The sequence below is a fragment of the Ochotona curzoniae genome, unplaced genomic scaffold (genome assembly GCF_017591425.1).
Source record: "Ochotona curzoniae isolate NIBS_2020 unplaced genomic scaffold, NIBS_Ocur_1.0 contig_2723, whole genome shotgun sequence".
Taxonomy (NCBI): domain Eukaryota; kingdom Metazoa; phylum Chordata; class Mammalia; order Lagomorpha; family Ochotonidae; genus Ochotona; species Ochotona curzoniae.
The window spans coordinates 15,437,463-15,444,323 of record NW_024465573.1 but is presented as its reverse complement, the minus strand read 5'-3'; the positions used below and the strand labels follow the sequence as shown (position 1 = coordinate 15,444,323).

Sequence of the window (6,861 nt, the reverse complement as noted above, 5' to 3'; positions counted from 1 at the left end):
AATTAAACCCATGCCATTTCTGGACCCCTTATTGTGTGCCTACCCATTGCCCTGAAATCAGGCCCAGACATATAGCATGCCTTCTGGAAAACAGCTTAATAAGAGTTTTACAAACTAATGGAAGTGATGGGAGTATGATCTGAAACTGCTATGGCAAAAATATAGTTACTGTGACCTTAAAGGTTACCCTGTCCTTGCAACTCTTTAGAGCATAGAAAATGTAGCTGCTTTAGCCGCTTTCATAATCTTTTAACTAAAGGAAATATAGGATGATTCTATTAACATCACAGAGATATACTTTTGATTATTGTTTGATTGCTTATGAGGTTGTAGAGCCTGCAGTCGTAGGGGGATTTAATGTTTGAAACTTTTTGTCTTAGATCCTTATGTTTTTTCCTCTTTTGATGTACTTCTCCCATTAAGTGATAGATAAAGTTGTGAAAATAAAATGTAGTAGGAATGTTTTACTAATTAGTAGGTAACCATCTGTGCCTTGGCCTTGGAGTTCTGGCTGTCACCTAGTGACCACTTCTGAAGAATGAATAATGGCTTACTTTAAAGAAACTGATTATAGTAACTTACAGAATTATCTTTAAGAGCACCTGGTTGACCATGAAGTAAAAATTAATTGAACATCTGTGCATACTGTTTTAGTTCTAAAGTAAAAGATAAAAAATCAAATGCTTGTGCAGAGGCTTGTGATGTGTCTAAGTAAATAAAAAGAACAGCTTCTTCTTGAAAAAAGAAGGCAGCAAAGAGGCAGCAAGAAGACACCAAGTGACAGTGTCCGTGTCTTTCTTTATCGCCGACTCCACGACTCCACGCACCCTTCTCGAGCTCTGAACTCAGCTGGAGCTGGACTCCGGCAATTATGTCCTTAAAACTCTATGTATAAAGTACATGAAATCTGTTTCCCTTTCATGTAAGTGACTAATTAAAAATTTTTTTTAAAAAAGTAAGTGATGATTTGATATGTAGGACATTACCTGATGATGGACCCATTAAATATACATTATTTCCCAGAAAGTATCATTCTAGGCATCAACTAAAATGGACCAGAACAAATAACTTCCGAAGAAGCGTGATGAGGAATTGCTGCTCCAGTTTGGAAAGCCTAGATTGGTAGGTTACATTTCCTGTGATCAGAGTGGATGTTATTAAGAAATGACAAGGAAAATAAACAGAAGGGAAAAACACAGAAAATCATGCTCACCCTCATGCTAACACAAACATTGAGGCCAATAGCTGTGTGGTAGCCACGTCTTTCCGCAGGAGCTACTTCAAGACATCTAGTGGATGTCTGAAAGTAATGGATAGTAAATAACCCTCTGTAAATACACATTTTTTTCTTTATAATACTACAATACTAATTAGACATAGCAATCCATTAACAATAATTGATAGTCACAGAACAGTTTAAAAAATGTATTGGAATAAAATTATGTGACTGTGCTTCCTCTCTCAACATTGTTCTGTACTCATTTTTCTTTTGGTTATAGGAGATGATACAGTGCCTGTGTGGTAAGAAGTGAGGCAAAATGTAATGCTGTTACGTAAGGATTACTTGAACCCGGGCACTGTGATACCAAGGCAGCTGCCAGGTGATTAGTTTATGGTAACATATACAACACGTATACCCTGGACAAAAGGATAAGGTATGTCTTGGAGAGAATGAGTAGATTGGTGTGTGATTCCCTCACATTGTTCAGAGCAGCGTGCAATTTAAAGCTTTTGAGTTTTTTCCTAGAGCTTTTCATTTCATATTTTTAGGCTGTGTTGAGTACAGGTCTCTGAAGCCGCTGAAAATGAGCCCATGATAAGGAAGGACAGCTGTGTTTGGAAACCCGAATTTGCAGAGCTTAATAACAGACCTATGACCTCTACTTGTGACTGAACTTCCAGGTGAGAAACTGGTTGTATTAATACAAAGCTGGATGATGTGGGATTCTCCCTTGCCACTTTCTTTCCTCCATATAGCTCTCAATTTTAAAAGATTTATTTTCTTTTTATTCGAAAAGCAGAATTACACGGAGAGAGAGAATCTTCCATCCAGTTTCAACCCCCAAATAGCCACAACAGCCAGAGCTGGACCAATCCAAAGCCAGGAGCCAGGAGTTTACTCTGCATCTCCCACATGGCCATAGGAGGCACAACCACTTGGGCCCTCTTCTGTTACTTTCCCAGGCACATTAGCAGGGCACTGGATTGGGAGTGAAGGAGCTGGGACTCAAACAAGCATCGACATGGGATGCTAGCATTGAGCGAAGAGGGTTATTTAGCTTGCTATGCCATGTCACCAGCCACTCTCTTTTTCCCTTTCTAACAAATAAACTTAATTAACTAATAAAATGTTTCATATTACTTAAACTTCCCACATCTTAAGGATATTATATTTGTGCTTCTAATTTTTTTTAAGATTTATTTATTTTTATTGGAAAGGCAGATATACAGAGAGATGAGACAGAGAGGAAGATCTTCCGTCTGAAGATTCACTCCCCAAGTGACTGCAACGGTCAGTGCTGCGCCGATCCAAAGCCAGGAGCCAGGAATCTCCTCCGGGTCTCCTACCCTGGTGCAGGGTCTCAAGGCTTTGGGTCCTTGACTGCTTTCCCAGGCCGCAAGCAGGGAGCTGGCTGGGAAGTGGAGCAGCCGGGATTAGAACTGACGCCCATATGGGATCTTGGCACATTCAAGGCGAGAACTTTAGCTGCTATGCTAACACACCGGGGCTCTGTGCCTCTGTTTTAATAAACAAGGAAGCTGAGGCTTATTTCAATCAGGATAGGCTATGTTTGCTGTTATAATGAACAGCCTCAGATCCTATTGCCTTAAACAAGCAAGATTTGCTCTTTGTTTATGTTATGGGTTCATATGGATCTGCCTTAGATTGTCCTCTTGGATCTAGGCAAGAGGAGCTTCCACAACATAGGACTAGTACAAGCACAAAAATTCCTCCCTCGCTTTTAGAGTGGTTGCCCAGAAATGATATATTCTCTTAATTTCATGGACCAAAATCAAATGGTAATGTATCAATTAAAAAGAATGTGAAGAAATGTGAATTGAGAGTCTGTATTTTTAGCTTCCATAATAAATTATCATGGGTGGTAAAATACAAATGCTTGCATTTTCTCTCATTGTTGCAGTAATAAAATCAGTAATGTGGAAAGAAAACTAAAAGGGCAACTCAATTGTAATGGATCACTTTTAACTTTTATAATACAATTTTTGTCTGGACTCATGGAGGCTTTTTTGGAACTCAAGAAAATGATGAGATTTAAGCATTGCTGTTTTGCTCCATCTTGGCAAGTAGGATCACATGCAATCAGTTGATGGTCCTCAACTAGAGAGAGCACAAGCCTGCCAGAGAATGCTTTTAGGCCTTGGGAATTTGAGAATGAATTCTGAGCTTCAATACTAGTTGTTTTCCAGACCTGCTACCTGGGAGACTATTTGATTATGCCAGCTAGAATTACTAATATGGTGATCTAGTAAGCACTGGGAGACATAGAGTTCTTCATCTAAAGCTTTTTCTAAAGCCCTGGATAAAATGGAGTTCACAATAAGATCGGCATGTGCAGGGTCGGACTGGAGATCTTTTCTGGAGGACACCACCGGCCTTGTGAGCACAGAGCAGCCCAGGGTGCTGAAGGAGGTGCTGCAAGTGCAGTCCTGGATCTGCCACTGGCTGGGTGAACCTTGTGCATCTGTTTCCTTTCCTTCAAAAAAAAAAGAATGAGGATTCATCGGGTTCTGAGCGCACCAAAGCAGTGCTCCTGTGGAACACTTAGGGTGCCCTGTTTTCGGAGGGTGCTGGTGTGCCTCATACTCTGCCTTAAGACTATTTCAAGTTACATAGTATAACCCCTGCATCTTTATCTTAAGTTACCAGGGTTTCTCTGTTGGCTGTGTAGACAGTCCTAGAACAAAGGCAGCATGAAGTAACTTACCAGTCGTCATGGATATAAACTGCCACCTAAAAGAAGGGAATCAAAGCTACACACACAGTAGAGGGAATGAGTTCTAGTGTCCTAAAGCATAGCAAAGTTGCTGTAGTGCACAAGAACACAAGTTTGTTTTATGAAGGACTAGAAGAGAGGAGTTTGAAGCTTTCCACACTTTATGTAAGGAAATGGAGGGCCTGGCTCTATAACTCATCTGGCTAATCCTCGCCTTTAAGCACAAGGATCCCATATGGGTTTGTGTACTGGCTGCTCTACTTCCCATCCAGCTTGCTGCTTGGGGCCTGAGAAAGCAGTTGAGAATGGTCCAAAGCTTTAGGACCCTGCACTTATGTGGGAGACCTGGAAGAGGTTTCTGACTCCTGGCTTCAGATCGGCGCAGCTCCAGCCATTGTGGCCATTTGGGGAGTAAATCTTCAGACGGAAGATCTTTTTCTCTCTTGTTCTTCTCTGTAGATCTGCTTTTCCAACAAAAATAAATAAATCTTTTTTCAAAAAAGCAATATAAGGAAATGGAAATAAATGATCAAAGTCCTGACATAATTATTATAAGCTGTATGTATTTTTAGAATCATCACGTTGTATCCCGTATGTATGTATAATCATGATGTGTTAATCAAAAATTTAAACATAGGGGTTTAATTGGGTGGTGAAGATGCTGGAGTCTCATGGTGGAGTACCTGGGTTTGAGTCACAGCTCTGGCTCCTGACTCCAGCTTGCTGCTAATGGAGACCCAGCAAGACAAGCATGATGGCTCAAATAATTGTTTTTTTGCCACCGATGTGGGAAAGCTGGGTTGAAGCCCTGGTTCTTGGCTTTGGTCCCAACCCAGCCTGGAACTTTTCAGGCATTTGGGAGAGTAAGCCAGTGGATTGCAGAAATTTTTCCTCTGTCTCTGTCTGCTTTCCAAATATATACATTTCAAATCATACTTTAAAAATGTGGGCACAGTTTGCATGATTTTTCATTTTATCAGTCAATTACTCTGGAACTTGTTGTCTTTTTTATTAAGAAGTTCTTTCCCTTAAGGATGCTCCCTTTCCCTCTGTATCAGTTTAGAACCCTTTAGCAAGTCAGAGTGGTTGATTGCCGCTTTTGTCCAGCTGATCTGACAGACTCTGCCATTTCGCCCCAGCAGATGGTGCTGTGGAAAAGCTGGTGCTCCAGGATCTCCTAGAGCTCTCCCAAGGCCTGACGAAGGATGCTGCTCCTTTCTGGAGTGAGCGTATGCTCATTCAGATCTAAACAAGGCTCATGTGGTTCTTTGGTAGTGAATGAATGAATGGCTCAACTCTGCAAAAATTTGGCCAGACATGTTGTAGTCCCTGGCATTTAGCATTTGGATTTATACACAGTCATTCTTAGAAGTGTCCCTTAGACCTAGACATTTAAACAGGACTGGTTTAAGTATCTACATAAGTGGAAACCACCGACTTCCTTTCTTACCCAGGGGACCATGCCCTTTGCAGTTAAGCAGTTTTCAAATTTTCAACCCTCAAAACATAACTTAAGCCCCCTCTCCCCCACACCAAGACCACCATCCTGCTCAGGGACCCTTAATACTTCAGGTGCTGTGAAGGTAATCACCTTCTCAGCAGGATGCTTTCAAGATGTGTAAATGTTTCCATGTGAAATTATGGGCAGTAACTTTTCAAGGAAGGAAGCAATGTTATTCCTTCTCAAAGGGAAGATTTTCTCAGTGAATCTAAGTTTTCTGGTAACTTCCTTGCTGAAAAAGAGAAAAACAAACTTCACAAATGTATTATCTGAAAGATTATCTCACCACATTACTAAAATGATACATGTGGTAACAGAAATAAATCTCAAGAACATTATGTGAGATGAAAGAAGGCAGAAACAGAAGAGTACATATTGTTCGACTCTACTCATGTGAAATTCCAAATCCTGCGAAGTAATCTGTGGAAAGAGAAACCTGAAAAATGGTTGTTTTTGCTGGTATGGGAGTCATTGGAAATGGGCAGGAGAGAATTTTCTGGTGTGATAGAAATCCACACCTTCCCTAAGGTCTTGATTACATGGCTATTCAGTAGCTATTTCATGTGTATTGACTTTTTTATTTGAATTTGTCTTACCTTATTCTTTGTTCTTTATGCACCCAGGTGCCACATTCTACCCTCCAGCCTTAACCTGTTTCTATCTTTCCCATCTAGGTCCTGGTTTAGTGGAAGATAGTTCACGGTCCAGAAACATGTGGCCCTCTAACCTCAGAATTCTCCAGAGGTTTTTGAATCTACTCTTGCACAAAGAGAATTTTGGATCTTCTTGTGAAATATGGTTACTCGCTAACTAGCAACACCTGGCCAAGTACTCACTGTTGATGTCATGAAACCAGTTTCATACAGGTACATATTTTAAAGCTTTTGATTATAAATAAGTAAGAAAATAAAAAGGTGTAAGATTGGCAAGCTGTTAGGCAGTAGAATGGTCTACATACTAATCCTTAGATTCTACGAATGTGGTGGTTTATTGTGTAATACTGTGAAAAAGGATCTTGGCATTTATGATCAATTTAGGGGTATTTGAAAGGGCAGATGGATTATTAGCCAGTGAGCCTAATGCAAACACAAGAGCAGAGCGCGTCATTATCACACAAACATCCAAAAAGTTTATACAATACGTGCACACAGTCCATAAGAAGGAAATTATGCAGCACACATCTTTTTTCATAGATATCTTTCCAGGGCAACAATATTGATCATGCTTTAAACAAAAATCCCAAGGCTTGGTAAAACAGAGAACTGGACACTAGATGGCAATGTTGAAATAAAAATTTTGGAAAACAAATGCTTTAACTGTGACAAGCAGTAAATCCTGTTACTGGATCCTATTATTGACAGCTGGGAAAGAACAGTGGTCAGTTAAGATTGTATTACCTTGGAG

General features: G+C 40.3%; 1 long non-coding RNA gene across 1 annotated transcript; it reads left to right on the top strand.

Moving 5' to 3' along the window:
• The first annotated feature begins 927 nt into the window (after positions 1 to 927).
• On the top strand, positions 928 to 6,377 carry LOC121154278. Its single transcript, XR_005883472.1, has 4 exons — positions 928 to 1,122; positions 1,771 to 1,902; positions 5,099 to 5,179; positions 6,132 to 6,377. It is a non-coding gene; the product is annotated as an uncharacterized LOC121154278 (long non-coding RNA).
• Positions 6,378 to 6,861: the final 484 nt, after the last annotated feature.